We start from the raw sequence: 25,690 nt of genomic DNA on the forward strand, positions 1-25,690 counted from the left end.
TAAATATTTTAAATAAATAAATGTCAAGATAAGTAAGTTACCTACTGGGGATTATATTGCCATTTTTTGTAAGCTGTAGTTGAAGATATTAAAACCTTCTTTTAAAAATAGCAGTTTGTTCTCTCATGCCTAATGACAGATAAACCCACTGAGAAAGTGACAGGGAATTTGTTTTTGAGCCCAGCTTTGGGTCTGCTTCTGTTTAAAAGTTTCCTAGTTGTAAAAGGCAGATTTAGACCCAGGCTTGAGCCTGCGGGGTATTGTAGGTGGGGAGGTTTGAAGGTGCTACATTTTTCTATTCAGTACTCAATGCAGCAAGCATTTAAGTTTTCACTTAAGCCCCACTTAAGCCCATCAGACTTAATCATATTCTTTATTTTAAGCACAAGTTTAAGGGCTTTGCTGAATCAGGGCCTTACAGATCCTGTAATGAAATGATTTACTGCCAAGATCTCCAGATCATTTTGATATCATACAATAGTACCTGAACCTTACTAACAAAGAAACCTACATTTATATTAAACAATGCAGAGCTATTTTTATCAATTGAGTAATCTACAAAACAAGTCTCTCAAACAAATCTAATATGATGACATTCACAAGAGAAACCAAGTTCCTTCTTCACATAATCTGTTGCTTTATAAAATATTAAATAAGCAGATGCAAAAAAAAATTTCTATCTTGCAGTTTGAGAAGTACAAACTCTTTCAGACCACAGACTTTCATTATTGATCTTTAAAAGTAAAAACTGGCTGAAGAGATTTTTCTAAATTAAAAGTAAAGATTGCAATTTAATTCTCATTTTTGTATAAATTATTTATTTATAGACTAAACAGCATTTGGGTATTTCTACCCAGCAGCTACAACTTGCAAACATATGATACTTCCAATGTAGAGCATACTCTGCTATACATGTATTAGGCATTACTGGATTTTTCATATTTAGCACGGTGAGTATAAAAAGCAAACATTTCTCACAAGACTGATAAGTTTGCCTTTAACAAGAACAACCTAGACCAAAAATTATTAGAAAAATATCAGCATCCCCAATGGGCTTTGAAGCAACCTAATTAGGTAGCCCAACACTATATTTTGTCAAAAACCTGTGACAACCTAATAACCAGATTGTCATCAGAAAGACTTTGAAAAATGATGTTGTGTTTGCTAGCATTAAAATACTACATCTTTCTGTGCTACCTTCATCATATAAAAAAATCTTGCTGGTATTCCACTGGTGTGGAAGGATATTTATTGAAATTATTCTTTTCCACTTGAGAAATAGGAGGCATGGTGTACTAAATTTAACTTAAACTCTAATAAGAGCTCTTAAAAACCAAATGCCTAATTTCAGATTTGGAACCTGGTATTCTGTGCTATGAGAAAAGGTAAGCACTTGACATCAAGAAAGTATATGTTCGGTCTTCCAAAGGATAATAATTCAATGGGCATTAAGTGAAGTATTTAAACCTTAAAATCAAGTCACCATACATTTCAGCTTCTAAGATAAGATAAAGCAGGAGTTATAGATATGTCACAATAAGAATAGTTATGGAATTTTGAAATTATAATATATTGTCCTGGATTTTAAAACTGTGTTTGCCGATTAAATAACCAATTGCAGGTAGTATTTCACCCTTGTTATTCTAAACAGAGTTATCCAGACAGCTTCATTTAAGCAAACTGAATTAGAGAATAAACTGTTAGACCTGCCATCAAGATATACTGGACTTTAAAATCATGTAATTTGGTTGCCATCTTCTTTTCCCCATCCCCTATTTCCATTTAAATTCTACCATGATTTTAGCAGCCACTGTCTTGAGAACCTGTAAAGCAGAGCGAGAAACCAATGTTAGATACAACCTAAAAATTGTAGTCTCTGCCCTCAAGCAGTATAATGCATTAATCTCTAGCTCTAGCAGTTTGAGACTGGCTGCTAAACTCATGTGGCAAATACTTTTGCAAAGATGATTAGTTAGGGAACCAGTGTACGTATCCTGTTATTCGTTATCTATTAGTGTTCAAAAAGAAAAAAACCCGATCCTGTGCCTGGGAGGGACAAAGGATCTTCGGTCTCTTGGAAATATGTCCATTATTTACAACATGTGACTCCAGTAACCCCCTTCTTGTACACAAATATGAAGGAAGAGTCTGGATGAACAATACTGTACATAGCCAGAGATCTTTCTTTCTTGGGAATTATCTTTCTCCTATGTAGTAAAACAGCAATATGTATGATGTTGCCAATGCCCGTGACAAAAGTCACTTCTCCCCACTATCTAGCTCAGAGAAAATGATTCAGCACTCATCAATTTTAATCTGTATTTATACACAAGATGAAAAAATCACTGTGTGTGACTGCAATGTCACCCCATTGCACTTGAAGCATTAAAGCTAGAAACATAGCAACAGACCATTAAATGATAAACAGAGGGAAGGGTTATGCCACTGAACTAATCAATTCATTCTAAGTGTGCATGTGTGGGGAGCGTATCATATCAATACATGTAGTATTGAATTTTAGCCATTGTTTCTTCATTCTTACATTTTCTTTCACAGAGAATCCTTCGTAGTGATGCCTGAAGAAATACCCACTGGAAAGAGGAGGTTACTCACCCTGTGCAGTAACTGACGTTCTTCGAGATGAGTGTCCCTGTGGGTGCTCCACTCCAGATGTTGGTGCGTCCCTGCGCCTTTGCTCGGAGATTTTTGTAGCAGTACTCGTACCGGCCACGCATGTGCAGAGGCTTCCCCCCCGCTGAGAGTCTAGCTTAATAGTACACATGTGTGGCCGGTCTCTCCAGTTCCTTCTCTACCGTCCCCGGCCTGAGACGGAGCTCAGCAGACTTGTTAGGAAATTCCTTTCTCTTGTTACAATTACCCTTCTAGTTAGTTAGTTTGTTGTTAGTTACCATTTTTATCTTTAAAAAAAAAAGGTCTAAGTTACTGTACCAAGGAACCTTGCCAAGGCAACTACTGCTAATATTGTGTAATTTCTTTTTGCCAGTCACCACACTATGAGAAAAATCTCTGTGCAGGGAGCAAGGCATGAAATACTGCTGTCTTGCTTTCTGGAGGAATGTATTTATGGTGAGGGAAATCTGGCTTTTTCCGAGTACTTTTACACTTGAACTCTATTTTAGAATTGGTTTCCTGCTCATGTTATTGATTGGATTGAAAGCCATATAATGCTCTCACTCCACAGCAAAACTCCCCCGCCACCATTACTGCTACTGGAGTTGACTAAGGGCAGCATATAGCCTTTGGGTAGCACAGGTCTCCATTTTGTACACAGAAATATGTGGTAGTCTTTCAACACTTCATCCTGAAAGCAAGAGCTATGGAAAAACAACTGCTTTTAAGAAACACCTTATCATTGAATATGAAAGATATGTGTTCCAAGAAAAAGAATTTAGACACAAGCATGCTATTTTGATTGGGTCTAGCACAGGTAGGTTCCCCTACTGACACATTTCAGAGAGCATATATTGGAAAAAGCAAAATACCAATGTTGACTTTATATCTCCATTGGGAATGTGAAAGAGAATTCTTGATCATTAACGTAACACCCAGTTTTCATATAAGTCATCCATCAATTCTCAAAACAAGAATAAACACATTTTCCCCCCTCAGGAAAAGGATTAGGTAGGCATGACATTTTTTCCCTTTTGTGCAGCATGTGTTTATAAGCTTCCCTTTTGTAGCATTTATGGATTCATTCAGAGCTATGGTTAAGCTGGAGCAAAGCAATTTGGCACGCTTGCATTTCCTTTTATCGGGGAAAGCAAAAACAGTCCACAAGGTCTGGATTGACCTTTAAAGCATAAGTATTTATTGGAGATGCTAGTGGCTTACTGATTGTGTTTAGTAAAAGGGAACCTAAATTTGATCAATACCATTATCAACAGCACATTACCCTTACTCAAGAATCGTTTTTGAATTGTATTGGTGATAAGATAATATGACTGGCATTCCATAAATATAACCAGCTACATCATTTTAAAAGACACATTAATAATACACGGCTTGATTCTGCCATGGTGTATTTGCAGACACCTCACTGTCTCTCTTGTAAAGTCAGCTACTTCACTTAAGACAGTTAAAAAATTTAAAACCCAGTTTGTTCAATGCAACTATGTTTTAAAAAACATATAAATATATGTATGCCTATCTTACGCTACCACCCCTGGGAAGTAACAAAAATAATTGGCCTCATAAAGGTTGATTCAAATAAAGGTTAAAGAAAATTATCCTGGAAACCTTATGGATGCTTTAAAGTGGCCGTTTATGAAAGAAACCTATTAGAGGCAGTCCTTATTGCAATTTTCATTACAACAGTACATTATTTCTAATTTTTCTCTGGAAGCATTTGCCTTTTAATAGAAATACACCCCTTGCTGTAGTGATTGGACTCCAGATAAAGATAAGCATGCACCTCCTCTGTTGTGGAATTCTAGCAATCACTTTGTTTAAGGAAAGCCTAGAAACACATTAGGAACAATTAATTGGGAGGAAAAATTACTAGGAGATGCCCAACCAGTGACAAGGGCATTCAACTGATACAAAAGCAAATACTCAAAGAAACAGAACAATAGGCAAGTATTTTTCATTTCTTCACATATAATTGCTTTACAGTAGATCCACACTCCTGGAGACTCAGTTTTGTGGATAAGATGACAGGAAGGGACCACTGTGATCCTCTAGTCTTACCTCCTGCATAACACAGACCATGGCAAATTCCTGTTTGAACTAGAGCATCTCTCTTAGAAAAACATTCAATCTTGATTTCCAGTGACAGAGAAGGAACCATAACCCTTGTTAATTGGCCTTGTTCCAATGGCCAATTATTTGTGCCTTAATTCCAATCTGAATTTGTATAGCTTCAACTTCCAGCCACTGGACCTTGTAATACCTGCTAGCTTGAAGAGCCCTCTGTTATCATATATTTATTTGTTCCACATATAGATTCCTATAGACTATAATCAAGTCATGCCTTAACCTTCTCTCCATTAAGCTAAATAGATTGAGCTCCTTGAATCTTTCATTATAAGGCATATTTTCCAGTCCTTTAATCATTCTGATGGCTCTTTTCTGAACCCTCTCTAATTTTTCAACATCCATCCACCAGAACTGGACACAGAATTTCAGTAGTGATCACATCAGTGTCAAATATAGAGATAATATAACTTCCCTATTCCTACTCAAGATTCCCATTTATCCATCTGTAACGGGATGCACACACCTCTTCTGAGCGCCCCCTTGACTGAGTGCGCCCCTGCACACTCTCTCCCTCTGATTGTCCCTCCTCTGGAGACAATGTCTTCACCCTCCTGGGGCTTCCTGGCTCCAGCTCTCTAGCTGGGTCACTATAGTTCAGTTCCCCTCTCTGGGGTGCCTCACTGTCCAGGCCACCAAAATGTATATTGCTTGCCTGCCCTTAACATACCAAGTGATCCAGATCACTCTGTAGCAGTGACTTATCCTCATTATTTACCACTCTTCTAATCTTTATCATCTGCAAACTTTAGCAGTTATGATTTTATGTTTTCTTCCAGCTTTCTTCCAGGTCATTAATTAAAAAAAAAAAACCCTATCCCTGTGGGACCCCACTGGAATTACATCCACTTGAGGATAATTCCCCTTTTACAATTACAGTTTGAGATCTATCAATTAGCCAGTTTTTGACCCACTGAATGTGTTCTATTTTGATTATGTATCGTTCTGGTTTCTTAATCACAATGCCCAGTCTAATAGGGTTGAGAGGTTAGACTGCATGGTTATATTTTATTTTATTTTGGTAACCATTCTGACTTTTTCCCTATCACTTATAATCATTTGAAGTCTATCTTTTGTAGTCAATAAACGTCTTTTACTGATTTTCTTTGCAAGTGAGTTTGCCTGAAGCGTGTGGTAAATCTGCTCAGGTTTGCAAAGGCTGATGTATATCCACTCTCCACTGATGAAGTGGTGAACCAATTTATAAATTTGCACTCCTCATCCTGAGCAGTGCACTATGGTATATTCCGGAGATATACGGCTGGAGCTGGGGGGATTTAGCTGTTGCCTTTCTCTGTGGGATTCCTGAGTGGCTCTGGGAGCATTCATGCAATCTAGCTGGAAGTGGGGCTCCACATGCTGTTGAATTGAGTATTAACAGGGCCTAGAGGGTTTCGCTGCTTGTCACTAGCAAAGCATTGTGAGAGACAGCCCAGGCTGGAGAGTTACGGGAGCACAGCGGTCCCACAGTCCCAGGCTGCACCCCAGGGATCCCCGTCACAGTCTCCTTGTGTCCTTTAGCTTTCCTTACTAATTTTCTACAATTCATAGCTTTATATATATATATAGCCTTACTTTCCCCCTCTAAGCCAAGTTAGTTTTTTTTAACTAGTGTAGTCATTTTCCTGAATTGTCATTTTTGGGCATCTAGTGAAAACATTCTTAAAAATTTTGTTTCAGTTCTTTCAGCTGACTTGACTCATAATTGTTTTCAGCTTTGTTAAATTGGCCTTTTTAAAATCACCAAGCATGTTACTGATTTAGACTTTGTTTGCACACAACAAATATAATCAATTCATGATTACTTGTACCTAGGCTACCATAAATTTTTAGTTTTTGTCATCAATTCCTCTTTATCTGTCAAAATGAGGTCTAATATAAAATTCCCCTGTGTTAATTGACACACTTTTGAGTTAGAAAATTGGCATCAATAATTTTTAGAAATTCCAAGGACAGTTTAATACTGGCAGCACAAGACCCCAGCATACATTGCTCAGATTGAATTCCCCCATGATAACATAGCTTTTTGTCTCACACACATTACAGATAGGGCCTGGTCACCCTGTTCTCTGTTGTGATTTGGAGGTCTATAGCAGACACTTACTGGTACCTCATCTTGTGCTTTATCTGCTAGGCCACTGATCCATAAGCATTCAGAAACATTTGCTTCCAACTTGTCAGTGATTTTGAAACAAATAATGCCATTTTTTTTAATACAGAGTATTACCTTTTTTACCCACTTGATTCTTCTTGAATAGGTGATAACCATTATTTTAACATACCAATGATGCAAATCATCCCACCAGGTTTCAGTTATATCGACCAGACCAAATTTATCCTCACAAATCAGAAATTCCAAATATTCTTGTTATATTAACCAGGCTCCTCACATTTGTGTACAGTCAATTAAAGAATTTCTTTTCTGCATGTCCCTTGGTGCTTTGATTAATTTTGTTCTCAACATAGTTTCATAGTTTCATAGATTATAGGACTGGAAGGGACCTCGAGAGGTCATCGAGTCCAGTCCCCTGCCCGCATGGCAGGACCAAATACTGCCTAGACCATCCCTAATAGACATTTATCTAACCTACTCTTAAATATCTCCAGAGACGGAGATTCCACAACCTCCCTAGGCAATTTGTTCCAGTGTTTAACCACCCTGACAGTTAGGAACTTTTTCCTAATGTCCAACCTAGACCTCCCTTGCTGCAGTTTAAACCCATTGTTTCTGGTTCTATCCTTAGAGGCTAAGGTGAACAAGTTCTCTCCCTCCTCCTTATGACACCCTTTTAGATACCTGAAAACTGCTATCATGTCCCCTCTCAGTCTTCTCTTTTCCAAACTAAACAAACCCAGTTCTTTCAGCCTTCCTTCATAGGTCATGTTCTCAAGACCTTTAATCATTCTTGTTGCTCTTCTTTGGACCCTTTCCAATTTCTCCACATCTTTTTTAAAATGCGGCGCCCAGAACTAGACACAATACTCCAGCTGAGGCCTAACCAGAGCAGAACATCTCAATTTTGTTCTAAATGTGTGCTCATTTCCCCCCCTTTTCACCTTCCCCTTTTATTGTTAGTTAACACCCTCCTGACTAGTATAGCCAGCCTGTCCCCTAGCAGACCAGTTCCCCTTCTACTGGGAAGGAGGCCATCCAAACTGCACCGCCCCTTCTGTCTTTCTTCACTCCCAGGATTCTGAGAAGTTTACTTAGACATTCTTCTCCTTCAGCACCCTTCCAAATTCTCCAAAGTAGTCTATAATCTGTGAGATTTCCTGTGAAGCAGTGTCATTAGTGCCAATATGCACCATCGTCTTTGCATGCCAATTTCAGATGCAGATCCCACCTCAGTGTCACATCTCGTCTTGGAACCAGGAAGACAGCACACCATCCTATTGTCTGTCTGCAGAACTTCCTCTCCATTCTTCTGAGTACAGAATCTTAACAAGGATGATCCCTCTTCCTTGGATGGGTAGAAATTTCTTTGAGGACATGCCTGATTATCTTCCAGGTTGAGCTGAGTAGCCATCCACAGGAATGGCCCACATAGCTCTCAATTCCATTCAACCAGCTGGATCTTCAGATATATTTTTTAGAGTTTTCATGCTGAGAACATGATAATGATTGAATACTTCTAGCTGTGTGAAATTCCTCCTGGTCCTCTGCTGGTGGTTACACCATGCCCATTCCCTTCTACCTCCAGCCATGGAGAAAGTCAACTGCTCCTCTCGCCTCTGAGGGTTACAAATTGACAAACCTTCTCTCTGGTTTCCACTCTCCCCAGTTCTGTGGTGGCCAACTCCTTTCTTTCTAATCTGATGCTTCCCAAATATGGTGTCCAAGATCTCTTCAGCCACTCTGATGATGTGTAGAGTCCATATTTGTCCTTCCAGATCACAAATCTTTTCTTCCAGCACATCCACCAGCATAGACAACCTACAGAGGAAATGGCTGCCAGCAAGAAAGAAAACATTGCACCTCTGCTGCAGGTCACAACCACTCATCTATCATTGGTCTCAATATTGAGTGTAGAACTGTACTTAGAAAGAAAGCATCTCACAACTCCTTCTGAAAATCCTCTTTGCTGCTCTTGCTCAGGAATTCGCCTGACAACTGACTTATATATTAAGTCTTGCTGCTTAGCTCCAAGCATGAGTCTACAACTTATAAAAAATACATTACAGTATAGTCTGGAAAGCAGATAAGGTGACATACACCTTGGTAGCAAAATAGGGGCTGGGGGACTATTTCTTTAAAGGGACTGAGAAATAAAACAGCTGAAGATCAAATAAGTGTTTAAAATACAAATCCCAAAGTAAAACAGATCCTGAAAACTAAAGGGTGAAATTAATCCACTGGACCAGGGATAAAATGTACCATTATTCTGAGAGAGCCAAAGCAACATGGTATAATGAAAACAATTTACTGTCCTGGAATTCAGAGCTTGATCAGCTGTCAGAACTGGTGTGAACGAAAAGTTTGAGAGTCCATGTGCAGGAATGAAGGGGAGGTGAGATGAACTGACAAATTTATTCATGTCCTTTTAAGGTACTGTGGACTTGTTAAGCACTTCTCAGGGCATAGTCCTCACCCTCACCCAGGATTGTATGTTGAAACATCAAAGGTATTTCTGTATCAATGTGCCTTGTTGGCACCAATATCTTTGGTTTAACTGACTGCTCTTAGAGGTATCAAAGTACAGCTTCAGGATCCATCTTATTAGACATCATCCAAGTTGCCCAACACTGATGCAGTCCTGACACACAGTTTAGACCCTCTGATTCACTGGAGGGTTTTGTGTTATCTTCACATGTGACTTCCTTCTAGAAATAATGACCAACCAGGAGAGCTTCCAGAAACTCATTCATCTTCGAACCCAACGGTCCATGGCCACATCTTGCATAGATCCCACAGCCCAGCCAGCCATGACCTACACCATGGTCTTACAAAACAGCAGTCACCTATCCATAACAGACATTGTATGAGTGTACTCGGAGAAAGCACTTTTGATATTGTTGAATGTAAGTGCTGTAAAAATGCAAAGTCACATGAACACTTATTTAACAATCAATATTTATTTGTGGCAAACCAAGTGCATAAAGGGCTTAAATTAACACACAAAGTACAGAAAGTACACAATATATAGCATTTCTGATTAAGGTTTTTCTTTTGAGGAACATTTCTTACAATACCTACAGATCTCAAATAAGTGTTGTGAGGCTTATTTAATAAAAGCATGTAATGTGCTTGGGATCCTAAGATGGACAGGACTATATTATCACTATTGCATTATGGCTTTGAAACAATTTACTTTACATGTTGGTATAAAAAATCCCAAACCAAATTTCACTCCCTTTAACTTGCCTGATAAACAAGAAAGATCAAAAGAAATTGGAATCAATAGATTTGAAACATTGAAAAATTCCTCTCACCAGTATCACTCTGGCTCCACTGCATTTGTCGTCTGAATAGCAATGTTCTGAGGCAGCAAAATAACTTAATATGGAGCTTCCATTAGCCTTTAGGACATTGGCCAGTCCTGGAATATTTTATTTATACCTGGAAAGGTACTGAAACAAATTATTAAACAATCAATTTGTAAGCACATAGAGGATAACAGGGATATAAGGAATAGCCAGCATGGATTTGTCAAGAACAAATCATGCCAAACCAACTTAATTTTCTTTTTGGACAGGATTACTGGATTAGTGGATAAGTCAACATAATATATCTTGAATTTTAGTGAGGCTTTTGACATGGTCCCACATGACATTCTGATAAACAAACGAGGGAAATGTAGTCTAGATTAAATTAGTATTAGATGGGTGCATAACTGGTTGAAAAACCATACTCAGAGGAGTAGTTATCAATAAAGCTAAGATTCTGTCATGGATATTTTTAGTAAAAGTCATGGACAGGTTATGGGCAACAAACAAAAATTCACAGAAGCCCTTGACCTTGGGAGAGGGGGGACAAACAGAACACTGCCAAGACTTGCAACTGCTCCAGCCCAGCCACTGCTCCCGCAGCAGGGGCTGACTGGTGCTGTTCTAGTCTCAGGTGGCTGACCCAACGCCAGCCACTGCTCCGGTGAGCCAGGGACCGCTGCTGCAGTGGCCTCAGGGCTGGCCACCAGTCAGCTGTTCTCACTGCCCCAGGGATGGCCATAGGTCAGTTGTTCCAGCAGCCACTGCTCCAGCAGTCCTGAGGCTGACAGCTACTCCAGCCCTGCCCCAGAAGATGTCACAGAGGTCCCCGAAAGTCATGGAATCCATGACCTCTGTGACAGAAACGTAGCCTTAGTTATCAATAGTTCCCTGTCAAACTGGGAGAAAATATCTAGTTGGGTCTTGCAGAGATCAGCCCTAACATTTTAATTAATGGTTTTGATAATGGAGTGGAGAGTACACTTATAACATTTGTAGATGAAAGTGGTTGCAAGCACTTTGGAGGACAGGATTAAGATTTAAAATTATCTTAACAAATTGGAGAATTGGTCTGGAATCAACAAGATGAAATTCAATAAAGACAAGTACTACACTTCTAGGAAGGAAAAAATCAAATATACAACTACAAAATGGGGAATAACTGTCTAAGTAGTAGTAATGCTGAAAAAAGGATCTGCGGGAGTATAGTGGATCACAATTTCAGTAGAAGCCAACAATGTGATGTAGTTGCAAAAAAGTCTAATATCATTAGAGGATGTATTAACAGGAGTGTTGCATGTAAGACATGGGAGGTAATAGTCCCACTCTGCTCAGCACTGGTGAGGCCTCAGTTCGAGTACTGTGTCAAGTTCTGGGCACCACGCTTTTGGAAAGATGTGGACAAACTCGAAAGAGTCCAGAAGAGAGTAACAAAATTGACAGATCAGGTTTAGAAAACCTGATCTATGAAGAAAGGTTAAAAAACTGGACATGTTTAGTCTTGAGAAAAGAAGACTAAGGGGAGGACCTGATAAAAGTCTATAATAGCCCTCAATGTTTTTGGCAAGAGAACAGTGATCAATTGTTTTCTATGTGCACTGAAGGTAGGACAAGAAGTAGTCAGCTTAATCTGCAGCCAGAGAGATTCAGGTTAGATATTAGGAAAAACTTTCTAGCTGTAAGAGCAGTTAAGCACAAGAACATGTTTCCAAGGGAGGTTGTGGAATCCCCGTTATTGGAGGTTTTCAAGAACCAGTTAGACAAACACCTGACAGGGATGGTCTAGGTTTACTTGGTCCTGCCTCAGCACAGGGGATGGACTAGATGACCTTTCCAGCCCTATGTTTCTATGATTTACATCACCAGTAGATAGATAGCTTCCTAGGTTATGGCAGAAGTCACCAGGCGATGCTTCATTAGGAGGAAGGGCCATAAACAGGCATGAGGAAAGACTTGGTGGCTCACACTTGGGCTCAACCAGCACTTTCTTTCTCCTACCAAAAACCTTTCTTCCTACCAGCTCATCCTCCAAGAAGCAGAAAAACCTTAGCAGCTCAGGAATATAGTAGTAACTGAGGGCATGGTCTGCCTGACACATAGGTCAGACCAGCTCTGTGGTGAAGAGTCAGCTGTGGATCAGGACGAGGATACCGGGAAGATCTAGAATAGAAATAACTGAGAAGGAAAGAGACAGAGAGAGAGATGGATAAAGATGGACTTGAGAAGTTACCTTATCTCGAGTCCTTATCTTACAACCCTAAAGACAAGTAAAGCACAGCTGTTTAGTTCAGAGGTTGCTTATCACTTGTGATACAGCAGCTGCCGCCAAGGTAACTATATACAGCATTTGCTTAACAAACAGAAGATTAAGCAGGTGCAAGCAGCTATAAGCCCATAAATTGCAGCTGACATATATAAATAAGAACAGATTTTTTTCTCCCCTAAAAAGTTTTCCTTTTTAAAACACTTTTATCCACCACATAAATATTTGTTCCAATTCTTTTGGCTTTATTCTACCTATAAACAGCTGAACTACACATATAAACATTAAAAATCAATTTACCATGTCATAAAATGTAAACGTGCTCAGAAAAAAAATAAATTTCACTCACATACTATACCATAACATACATTCATTTCTTCTATATCATACAACTCTGTTATTTCCCAAATGTTTTAACAGTTGATCACAGTGGTTTACAATTGACGACATTGCAAGATAATAATAATTTAAATCTCACTGCATAATGTGACTGTCTTGAATTTCTAAATCTGCCTTTTATGTTGCAGGCTGCTTTATTTACTCCTGAGGACATTCTGCACCAAAAAATTAAAAATTTTGCACACAATATTTTAAAATTCTGCAAGTTTTATTTATCAAATAAATGTGGAGACTCCAGCATGGCATTGGGGAGCACAGGCCACTGGCTGCACAGAGGTGGGAGATCACTGTGCAGCTCCCTCTCGGGACACGGACTCAGCGGTGAGGCTGCATCCAACCCTGACACAGCGCAAGGACCAGGCCTTCCCCAGAAACACTCCAGAGCCCTGCCCCTCTGTGCCAGGTGCACCAGGTATGGGCAGGCAGGCTCAGCCAGGCAGGATCCAAGTGTGGAGGGGCTTAGTGTGGGGGGATCCAGATGTGGGTTGAGAGGGTTCTGTGTGGGGCAATCTGGGTGCAAGCGGCTCAGTGGAGGATCCGGGTGCACGGGGATCTGGATGCACAGGGGCTTGTTGAGGGGTTCTAGGTGCAACAGTAATGGGACTCTGCAGGAGGGTCCAGGTTAAAGTGGTTGGTGCTCATCAGGGGGGCTCTGAGTGTGGAGGGGTAGAGCTCAGTATGGGGGTCTGGGTGTGGAGGGGGCTCAATGGGAGATCAAGATGCTGGAAGAGTGGGGCTCAGTGGGATAGGGACCCAGGTGCAGCTGGTTGGGGCTCAGTGGGCTGCGGATCTTGATGCGGATGGCTCACCGACGTGGTCCTGGTGCAGGGGGAGTGGGGCTCATGGTTGGGGGGGTTCTGAGTGTGTGGGGGGGTGAGGCTTGCCGTGAGGGACTGGGTATGAGGGGGTCTGGATGCATGGGGGTTGGGCAGATGGGAGAGCATCTCCCTGTACAGGGATCCTCCCCCTGCAGCTGAGGAGCAATGGGTGCAGGAAGAGGGGCGTGGTGGGTGGGGGAGTTTGCAGAGCTTCCTGCAGTTTGGGGAAAAATCTGCAGGTGGGTCTGACCCAGCCCTGGATGCCATGTAAGGGAAGAGGAAGTCCCGTCCTCCCCAGCCCCAACGAGCAGCTGAGCCCAGCACAGGGTAGGAGCCACCAGCCAGGTCTTCCCCAGTCCCACCCTGTCCCCCATAGTGATTTATCTCTCTGCTGTCTGCCCTAGGAACCCAAAACATATTGCTGGGCAGGGACGCATGACCGCTCTTGTTGCTTCCCTTTGCTTCCCTGTCAGAAAGTCATTTTTTTCCTGCGGGGAAGCAAAGAACTCTTCAGGGGACATAAATTCTTCGTGTGTGTAACGGCGCAGAATTCCCCCAGGAATATTTATTATCACAGTTCTTAACATTAGCTCTTATGAAATTGACAGCAGAAAAATCTCAAAATTAAAAAATAACTTGTTGAAACCAAATACAAGCTTATAGGCTATTTTAACCTGTCCAGTGAAGCCACTTGATGAAAGCGATCTCTGTCACAGCCCACAATTTATCGTCCAATTTCTTTTCTGCATGAACTATTTCCAGTTTAAGTATGAATAAAAGAGCAATTAAGTTGCACATTTATAAATACGCCTACCAATAGGAGTAACATTTTCTTCAGAGAAAAGATGAAAGCTATTGAAAAACTGCAAACAAAGCTAACTATTGTTCTCTATTACTTCAAATTCAGCTTTTTATCCATTTAAAGCCCAGTGACAAAGTCAGAAGAACTTTGCAGCAGTCAAAGTCTGTCCGATAATTTCCTGCCTTCTGCAGAGTTGCCTGCTGCATACTATTGCACAACTGACTATCACAATAAATTTAATACAACCAGATTAAAATGCCACTCTGCATTCTGTTTTAAATGTTTGATTTTGCCAGCTGGCTTTACTCAGCTACTGACCAGAAGCAATACCAGTGTTGTTTTTTTTAAATCATGCCTACCATTAATCATAGTGAACAGAGCTACACTGGAATATCTTAACCACTGTGAACAAAGCATAAGTCAGCAATCATGCTCTAAGATATGGCCATCCTCAGCACATCAACTTGTTTCTTTACACTTCCCCTCTAACAATTGCTCAGCATTTTGTGTGTGATGGGACAACTAAGTGGTTAAAGAAGTTGTCCTGTCAGCTATATCTTTAAATGCTTAAATCCCTGAATAAAAGAAAAATCAATGTTGTAAGGCAATGTTTGTCAATGCAACGTAATAAATACACTTACCTTTACAGACTATTCTCAGTGGATTTCACTTCTTTGCTGTACTTCAAAGCTACAAAGGGATAAAAAATAAAGCATTGACCTGCCTGCCAGTGAAGAAAGAATGCTTGGTGTATACATTAGTAACCATGTTTTACTTATGTCACAGCAAGAGTCGCTGGAGAAACCTCTGATAAAAAGTTCTCACTACTATTTCATAGGCCAAATTCTGGCTGCCAATAGCACACAGGCATATAGCAGAAAACTTGCAGGGGCGGGGGGGAGGCAGGGCAAAAGTGTTCTGTCCAATTTTGGCTTCCTCCAAAATCCACAAAGATGCTGCTGCACACACCTGCCGAAGGGGCACTATTGAGCATAGTCTAAAGATCAGCTGGCATGATCCACATGTGATGCACAAAAGTGGAAGTACAATGCCTGCTCTGGCAATAAGAACCACTCCCCTTGTATGGGGAACGAGGAATATCACCAGTTCAAACGCTGCTTTTGCAGCACTGGCATGTGGTTCTTTTGCAACCTATTTTGCAAGAACACCATAAATATAAGAATTAGAAGTGAGTAAACCTCCACCATTGTAATGTAAGTGGACATGGGAAATTTAATATACAGTTCTTTCACCTTCCATCTTGAATGACAGAATACCAGGGAAAATATTAGTTGTATCAGGAAAAACTGAAAAGGTTAAAATTGAATTTTAAATAATTTGTTAATTTCATTCCATGTATTACCTTCCTGTTCGACTCCCATATCCCTGTTAGGATTTAGAAATGTTTCCAAAAGCTGCAATGCCTAACTTTTATTACACATCTGCAACGTTCACTCCATGCATCTGAAGAAGTAGTGAGGTTTTTTACACAAAAGCTTATGCCCAAATAAATCTGTTAGTCTTTAAGGTACCACTGGACTCCTTGTTGTTTTTATTACACAAGACTCCCTCAATACTTTATTTTTCTAATGACATCTTTTGGCTAACAAAGAAGCCACGGCTAATCTCCTCAACTAGAAGGAAGGATCCCTTAGGGCTGGAGAGTCTACAAAAGGGAACTGCACAAAGATGCTATCTGATATCCCACATGGTACAAACCTACCCAGGTTTAGGTCCTTCTGGATACCGCAGGGGAAAACCCATTTGGGGTCATGAAATCTGAGGTTTGAGCAGCAGGGTGATGTTTCAAGTCAAACCTGCACTTACCTAAATAACCCCCATCCAACTTGCTTATACAGATAAAAAAGACTATCCTGCAACCAGAAGAAAAAAATCAGACAGAAGTATTTAGGTTTCTCATGTCAGACAAAGATGCATGGTGAGGAAGATGTGCCAGATAACACACTGAGCTGTCCACCCTCAAATTGGCACAGCAGTTTAACATCAAAACCACTCAAATCTCCACTTAGATATGCAGATATAATACCCATTGAATTAAACAGTATTAAGGCTTTGGTGAGACCAATATTGGGATACTACGTACAGATCTGGCATCCATATTTTTATAAGGATGTTGAAAAACTGGAAAGGTTGAAGAAAAGAGATAAAAATATTCAAGGTCTGCAGAAAATGCGGTAGAGTGGAACACCTAAAGGGCCCGATCTGTTTAGTTTATCAAGACGACTGAGGTGATTTGATTTCAGCATATATGTATCTCCACTGAAAGAAAATACCAGATACTAAAAGGCTCTTTAATGGAAAAAGGCATAACAAGAATCAATCACTGGAAGTTGAAACCAGACTAATTCAAATTAGAAAATAGGCACAAATTTATAACAGTGAGGGTGATCAAGCATTGGAACGAACTACCAAAGGCAGTGGTAGATACTCCATCTCTTGATGTCTGCAAACAAGACTGGATGCCTCTCTGGCAGATGTGTTTTAGCCAAATGCAAGTTATTAGGCTCAATATACTGGTAACTGAGTGAAATTTAATGGCCTGTGATACAGAGAGGGTCAGCCTAGATGTCTAGATGGAGGATTGGGCTAAACGAAATCTGATGAGGTTCAACAAAGACAAGTGCAGAGTCCTGCACTTAGGACGGAAGAATCCCATGCACTGCTACAGGCTGGGGACCGACTGGCTAAGCGGCAGTTCTGCACCTAAGAACCTGGGGATTACAGTGGACAAGAAGCTGGATATGAGTCAACAGTGTACCCTACATATTGGCAATGAAACAGCTGGAGTTTCCTGTCCCCACAGACTTTCTGTCTTCTGAACCTCAGCAGGAGATGATTTTCAAAGAAAAAGAGAACTATAAGAAAGGGGAACAGATGCCCCCAAATACTCCTCTCTTTCTCTCTCCCCATGGCATCAACACCACCTGAAGGATAAAGAAAGTAACACTGTGGGAAAAGGTCCTGGCTGAAAGGAATCCAGCAAGACTGCTGAAGCATGTGGTGTGAGAGAGATGAGCTTTGAATTCATTTAGCTTCTTCAGTTAGATAGTGGTTGCATTGTATCTTTTATTTTCTTGTAACCAATACTGACTTTCAGCCCTCATTACTTGTAATTACTTAAAATCTTACTTTTTGTAGTTAATAAACTTGTTTTATTGTTTTATCTAAACCAGCGTATTTGGATTGAAGTGCTTGGGAAACTAATAATTTGAGATAATAGTATTTGGACATATTTTATATTAATAAAATGATGGACTTCATATGACGGAGGCGCCCATCTGTCGCCCTGACATTTCATCTCGGGAGGTATGCTGCCTGCCGGGAGCCCGTATCCGAGATGTTACGGAGGCATTGTCGAGGATTATCCAGCCCTCTGACTACTACCCCATGCTACTCATCCATGTGGGCACAAATGATACTGCGCGGTGTGACACTAAGCGGATCAAGAGTGACTACAGGGCTCTGGGAGTACGGGTGAAGGAGTTTGGAGCGCAGGTGGTATTCTCTTCAATTCTTCCTGTCAAAGGTAGGGGCCCGGGCAGAGACAGATGCATCATGGAGGTGAATGCCTGGCTGCGAAGATGGTGTCGCCAGGAGGGCTTTGGCTTCCTAGACCACGGGATGCTATTCGAGGAAGGACTGCTAGGCAGAGATGGCGTTCACCTTTCGAGGAGAGGAAAGACCCTATCTGGACACAGACTGGCTAACCTAGTGAGGAGGGCTTTAAACTAGGTTCGACGGGGACAGGTGAGCAAAGCCCACAGGTAAGTGGGGAACATGGAGACTGGGGAGATGGGTCGGAAACGAGAGGGAGTGTGGGCTATATTGTCAGAGAGAAAGGAGGGTCAGGAGAAAACTGGGAGGAAAAATCAAACCAGTATCTTAGATGCCTATATACAAATGCAAGAAGTATGGGGAATAAGCAGGAAGAACTGGAAGTGCTAATAAATAAATACAACTATGACATTGTTGGCATCACTGAAACTTGGTGGGATAATACACATGATTGGAATGTTGGTGTGGATGGGTACAGCTTGCTCAGGAAGGATAGACAGGGGAAAAAGGGAGGAGGTGTTGCCTGATATATTAAAAATGTACACACTTGGACTGAGGTAGAGATGGACATAGGAGACGGAAGTGTTGAGAGTCTCTGGGTTAGGCTAAAAGGGGTAAAAAACATGGGAGATGTTATGCTAGGAGTCTACTACAGGCCACCTAACCAGGTGGAAGAGGTGGATGAGGCTTTTTTTAAGCAACTAACAAAATCATCCAAAGCCCAAGATTTGGTGGTGATGGGGGACTTCAAGTATCCGGATATATGTTGGGAGAATAACACAGCGGGGCACAGACTATCCAACAAATTCTTGGACTGCATTGGAGACAACTTTTTATTTCAGAAGGTTGAAAAAGCTACTAGGGGGGAAGCTGTTCTAGACTTGATTTTAACAGATAGGGAGGAACTCGTTGAGAATTTGAAAGTAGAAGGCAGCCTGGGTGAAAGTTATCATGAAATCATAGAGTTTGCAATTCTAAGGAAGGGTAGAAGGGAGAACAGCAAAATAGAGACAATGGATTTCAGGAAGGCAGATTTTGGTAAGCTCAGAGAGCTGATAGGTAAGGTCCCATGGGAATCAAGACTGAGGGGAAAAACAACTGAGGAGAGTTGGCAGTTTTTCAAAGGGACGCTATTAAGGGCCCAAAAGCAAGCTATTCCGCTGGTTAGGAAAGATAGAAAATGTGGCAAAAGACCACCTTGGCTTAACCACGAGATCTTGCATGATCTAAAAAATAAAAAGGAGTCATATAAAAAATGGAAACTAGGACAGATTACAAAGGATGAATATAGGCAAACACCACAGGAATGCAGGGGCAAGATTAGAAAGGCAAAGGCACAAAACGAGCTCAAACTAGCTACGGGAATAAAGGGAAACAAGAAGACTTTTTATCAATACATTAGAAGCAAGAGGAAGACCAAAGACAGGGTAGGCCCACTGCTTAGTGAAGAAGGAGAAACAGTAACAGGAAACTTGGAAATGGCAGAGATGCTAAATGACTTCTTTGTTTCGGTCTTCACCGAGAAGTCTGAAGGAATGCCTAACATAGTGAATGCTAATGGGAAGGGGGTATGTTTAGCAGATAAAATAAAAAAAGAACAAGTTAAAAATCACTTAGAAAAGTTAGATGCCTGCAAGTCACCAGGGCCTGATTAAATGCATCCTAGAATACTCAAGGAGCTAATAGAGGAGGTATCTGAGCCTCTAGCTATTATCTTTGGAAAATCATGGGAGACGGGAGAGATTCCAGAAGACTGGAAAAGGGCAAATATAGTGCCCATCTATAAAAAGGGAAATAAAAACAACCCAGGAAACTACAGACCAGTTAGTTTAACTTCTGTGCCAGGGAAGATAATGGAGCAAGTAATTAAGGAAATCATCTGCAAACACTTGGAAGGTGGTAAGGTGATAGGGAACAGCCAGCATGGATTTGTGAAGAACAAATCATGTCAAACCAATCTGATAGCTTTCTTTGATAGGATAACGAGCCTTGTGGATAAGGGTGAAGCTGTGGATGTGGTATACCTAGACTTTAGTAAGGCATTTGATACGGTCTCTCATGATATTCTTATCAATAAACTAGGCAAATACAATTTAGATGGGGCTACTATAAGGTGGGTGCATAACTGGCTGGATAACCGTACTCAGAGAGTTATTAATGGTTCCCAATCCTGCTGGAAAGGCATAACGAGTGGGGTACCGCAGGGGTCTGTTTTGGGACCGGCACTGTTCAATATCTTCATCAACGACTTAGATATTGGCATAGAAAGTACGCTTATTAAGTTTGCGGATGATACCAAACTGGGAGGGATTGCAACTGCTTTGGAAGACAGGGTCATAATTCAAAATGATCTGGACAAATTGGAGAAATGGGCTGAGGTAAACAGGATGAAGTTTAACAAAGACAAATGCAAAGTGCTCCACCTAGGAAGGAAAAATCAGTTTCACACATACAGAATGGGAAGAGACTGTCTAGGAAGGAGTACGGCAGAAAGGGATCTAGGGGTTATAGTGGACCACAAGCTAAATATGAGTCAACAGTGTGATGCTGTTGCAAAAAAAGCAAACATGATTCTGGGATGTATTAACAGGTGTGTTGTGAGCAAGACACAAGAAGTCATTCTTCCGCTCTACTCTGCTCTGGTTAGGCCTCAGCTGGAGTATTGTGTCCAGTTCTGGGCACCGCATTTTAAAAAAGATGTGGAGAAATTGGAGCGGGTCCAGAGAAGAGCAACAAGAATGATTAAAGGTCTTGAGAACATGACCTATGAAGGAAGGCTGAAAGAACTGGGTTTGTTTAGTTTGGAAAAGAGAAGACTGAGAGGGGACATGATAGCAGTTTTCAGGTATTTAAAAGGGTGTCATAAGGAGGAGGGAGAAAACTTGTTCACCTTAGCCTCTAAGGATAGAGCCAGAAGCAATGGGTTTAAACTGCAGCAAGGGAGGCCTAGGTTGGACATTAGGAAAAAATTCCTAACTGTCAGGGTGGTTAAACATTGGAATAAATTGCCTAGGGAGGTTGTGGAATCTCCATCTCTGGAGATATTTAAGAGTAGGTTAGATAAATGTCTATCAGGGATGGTCTAGACAGTATTTGGTCCTGCCATGCGGGCAGGGGACTGGACTCGATGACCTCTCGAGGTCCCTTCCAGTCCTAGAATCTATGAATCTATGAGCTTGTATTGTCCAGGTGAGGGCTGAGCAGTAGAAGATGCATATTTCTGGGGGAAAGTCTGGACTGGGAATTTGCTGGTGTTGCTCTGCAGTGTAATTCAAAAGTTTCTGGCCATAGCCACTTACACAATATAGCTGGGAGTGATTTACATGCTGGAAGCTGTGTAAAAGCAGACCAGGAGTGTTGCTCTCACAGCAAAACAGTATAAAAGGCACATCAGGATGGAGAATTGAGGGGACACAGCTTTTCAACAGTCCAGATCGTACCTTGGGTAATGTCACAACTGCTGCTGCAATTTGGCTAGTATTTTCCATACAAGTCATTTACTTCATACAGACATACTCTTCTACTGCTTATGAAAACACTGTGCACATTACAGAAGACATTTTGGAACTCTGCCTTTTCAATTCTAAAACTGACCTATCTTGACAAATTAGTTATTCTTAATCTGATAGTAATTTACACTGCTTTTTTGCATTTTGTGTGTTTCAGATGAAGGAAGTATTTACTTCAAAAATAAACATCACTGAATTAAAGAAAGCAAGATAGGATAGATGAGATCGCTGTCCAACTATGTCAATTTTGGACTAAAACCCAAAATGATGCTTTTGAAAGGAACAGAAAATCCTGTGGCACCTTTAAGACTAACAGATGTATTGGAGCATAAGCTTTCGTGGGTGAATGCCCACTTCGTCGGATGCATGCAATGCGATGTTCCAATACATCTGTTAGTCTTAAAGGTGCCACAGGACTCTCTGTTGCTTTTTACAGATCCAGACTAACACGGCTACCCCTCTGATACTTGAAAGGAACAGTCAACTTGCAATCTACAAAATTTTGTCTTTTAAAACAGGTTGAAAGTAGTTTCAACAATTATATCTGCCTCTGAATTCCACTGCCAAATTTTGTGATTTGCAATTTCAGTTTCATGTTTTTAATTCCAACTGACAATACAAAGAATGCTGTCAAATATACTAAGTAAAGCTGAAAACAAGTGTTCTGTAATCTTTCAGTTACAGTAATCTTAAGAGTTATTTGTTTTTACATGAGTAGGTAAACATTTGCGGACAGAACTGCAATCTCTTTAAGGATGGCAGTGTCCCTTTAAAAATTTATCGGCAAAAAGTTCATTATACTAGATGTAAATTAATTTCTACGAAACATTATGTCAAATAGCTAATGCACATGCATAGTGCTAGCTGATTTTCAGACAAACTATGCTGATGAAATTCAATAAGAACAAATGCAAAGAACTCTACTTAGGAAGGCATAATCAATTGCACAAATTCAAAACTGGAAATGATTGCCTAGGAATGAGTACTGGGGAAAGGAACTGGGGATTATAGTGGATCACAAACTAAATATGAGTCAACAGTGTAACACTGTTGCAAAAAAAGTGAACATCATTCTGGGATGTATTAGTAGGAGTGTTGTAAGCAAGAGACAAGAAGTAATTCTTCATATCTACTCAGAACTGATAAGGTCTCAACTGGAGCATTGTGTCCAGTTCTGGGAACCACACTTTGGGAAAGATGTGGACAAACTGGAGAAAGTCCAGAGGAGAGCAACAAAAATAATTAAAGGTCTAGAAAACATGACCTATAAGGAAAGAATTGAAGAACTGGGTTCGTTAAATCTGGAGAAGAGACAACTGAGGGGGAACCTAATAATCTTCAAGTATGTAACAGGTTGTTATAAAGAGGAGGGTAATAAATTTTTCCTCAAATCACTGAAGATAGGACAAGAAGTAATGGGCCTAATTGCAGCAAGGGAAATTTGGCTAGACATCAGGATAAACTTTCAAACTGTAGGTAAAGCACTGGAACAAAATACCAAGGAAGGTTCTGGACTCTCTGAAGGTTTTTAAGAATAGGTTGAACAAACACCTATCAGGAATGGTCTAGATAATACTTAGTCTTGTATCAGTGCAAGGGACTTGACTAGACGTCCTACCAAGGTCCCTTCCAGTCCTACATTTTTATGATTCTATACTATACCCCAGTATTGTAACTAAAAGAATTAAAGTGATTTAAATGAATTTTGTTAATAAAATATTAGTCAGGTATTTGTATAACTAGTACAATATAATGCAAATAAACATACAATGTACGAAGGAAATGCTGCAAGAAAAATCTTAAGGGCCCAAATCTGCTCGTCTTAAAATCAATGGAATTTTTGCTATTAATTTAGGCCCAAATCCTGTAAACACTTTATCATGTGCTTAACCTCAAACACGTGAATAGTTCTGGTGAAGGGGAGGGCTAGCTCAGTGGTTTGAGCATTGGCCTACTAAACCCAGGGAGTTGTGAGTTCAGTCCTTGAGGGGACCACTTAGGAATCTGGAGCAAAAACAGTAGTTGGTCCTCCTACTGAAGGCAGGGGGCTGGATTAAATGACCTTTTGGGGTCCCTTCCAGTTCTATGAGATAGGTATATCTCCATATATTTATTTTTTTTATTTAACTATTTGTGCTTAAAGCTAAGCATGTACATACGCAATAAGATGACCAGGGCCTTCTGTGGAACTATATTATTGCACTACAAATAATATAATATCACTATAATAATAGGTGTAACTCATTTCCAATATAATACAAAATCTCTTAATTTGAGAGTTTTATACCTCACTCTTGTATAGAGTGATACTATACAAGAAAAGTCTAAAATCATTTTTCCCAATAAAGATTTAAATTATTCATTTGTTCTTTTACTGGTGTTGTTTTTGCAATTGAGAGCTACAAAAATATATGTTAACAAGTTACGTATATGTTAACAATTTGTAGCCTAAAATTTAAAATGGAAAAATAAGAGCCTTTGCAGAAAGTTGCTTTAGGAACTTTAAAGAAAAAGCTATCCAACAATCCAATCCATACCTGCTGTTTGAGCAAGCGGTGCCACAATTTTAGAAAAAGTAGTAAGTTAACAGAATACATAAAAAGATCAGGGAGGGAGACATCTACTGAAACTGCCACATTCCACATTAATTCAGGAAAGTAAAGAGTTAACCAGTTTATTGTTGTAAACAAAGGCATTTGGTTAAATGAAAGTTCCATCAAAGCTTAATAACCAAATTCAAGTGAACACAAAGTAAAGGATTATATACTTTCTGTGGTTTCTATAATGGCTAATCTAATGACACTAAATGGAGTGTTATTGTTGATTCCTTTGCCTCTATTTCATAAATTAGATAAAGCAAACTGACAGTTACAGTACTTGGGAATTTTATTCTACTAAGTGATTTTAAAGGCATGACTTGAATGACTACTTATTCATATTTTTTTCACTTTTAAGGGAAAAAAATCATTAAATAAAATAATTGTAAACAACACAATGTATGTCTAAACAAATCACAATGTAAGAGTTAGAAGTCAAAGTGAAATGAATCATTGTCATGGATAGAGAAAGTAGTCAAGCCAGTGGGATATAAAATAAGGGTAACACACAAGGCCATTCCCTAGCCTCATTCTATTCATGGAACTCTCGAGAGCTCTGTGCATAAATGATGGCATGACCGAGTGTAGAATTCACTGCTGTACAATTTGAGTAGCACATTTCTAAATCTTCATAAAAGTTCACTCTTTTCAACTGCTAAGAGTTTGGTCATCACTTGGTGAAGAACATAAAAAGCCAGCATCCCTGGCCTCTCCTGGACTACAAGACACATCAACCTGAGTTGTCCAGAGACAAAGTTAATAGTACATCTGTTAATTTAGTAACTAAAGATAAAGCCCTTCTCTTCATATGAGCTTTTTGTATAATCAAGGGGCTTTTCTCGAGCACTTGCAGTGTTTTCACTAACCACTGAGTTTATTAGATGAGGTTTCAGAGTTACAGCCGTGTTAGTCTGTATCCGCAAAAAGAAGAACAGGAGTACTTGTGGCACCTTAGAGACTAACAAATTTATTAGAGCATAAGCTTTCGTGGACTACAGCCCACTTCTTTGGATGGGCTGTAGTCCACGAAAGCTTATGCTCTAATAAATTTGTTAGTCTCTAAGGTGCCACAAGTACTCCTGTTCTTCTTTTTGCGGATACAGACTAACACGGCTGTAACTCTGAAACCTCATCTAATAAACTCAGTGGTTAGTGAAAACACTGCAAGTGCTCGAGAAAAGCCCCTTGATTATACAAAAAGCTCATATGAAGAGAAGGGCTTTATCTTTAGTTACTAAATTAACAGATGTACTATTAACTTTGTCTCTGGACAACTCAGGTTGATGTGTCTTGTAGTCCAGGAGAGGCCAGGGATGCTGGCTTTTTATGTTCTTCACCAAGTGATGACCAAACTCTTAGCAGTTGAAAAGAGTGAACTTTTATGAAGATTTAGAAATGTGCTACTCAAATTGTACAGCAGTGAATTCTACACTCGGTCATGCCATCATTTATGCACAGAGCTCTCGAGAGTTCCATGAATAGAATGAGGCTAGGGAATGGCCTTGTGTGTTACCCTTATTTTATATCCC

The 25,690-nt window shown here is 40.2% G+C and overlaps 1 protein-coding gene across 3 annotated transcripts in view; it reads right to left on the reverse strand.

Moving 5' to 3' along the window:
• Nucleotides 1-25,690, reverse strand: part of FHIT (fragile histidine triad diadenosine triphosphatase) — a 1,015,388-nt gene that overhangs the window by 956,626 nt on the left and 33,072 nt on the right. For 2 of the 3 annotated variants that reach the window (XM_034776974.1, XM_034776972.1), the window contains exon 2: nucleotides 15,121-15,169. The gene's annotated coding sequence lies outside the window, so the exon portion shown is untranslated. Of the gene's footprint in view, nucleotides 1-10,203; nucleotides 10,342-15,120; nucleotides 15,170-25,690 lie in introns of all 3 variants that reach the window. The other variant, XM_034776975.1, reaches the window with a different exon arrangement.

The sequence above is a fragment of the Trachemys scripta genome, chromosome 7, assembly GCF_013100865.1.
Source record: "Trachemys scripta elegans isolate TJP31775 chromosome 7, CAS_Tse_1.0, whole genome shotgun sequence".
Lineage (NCBI taxonomy): Eukaryota > Metazoa > Chordata > Testudines > Emydidae > Trachemys > Trachemys scripta.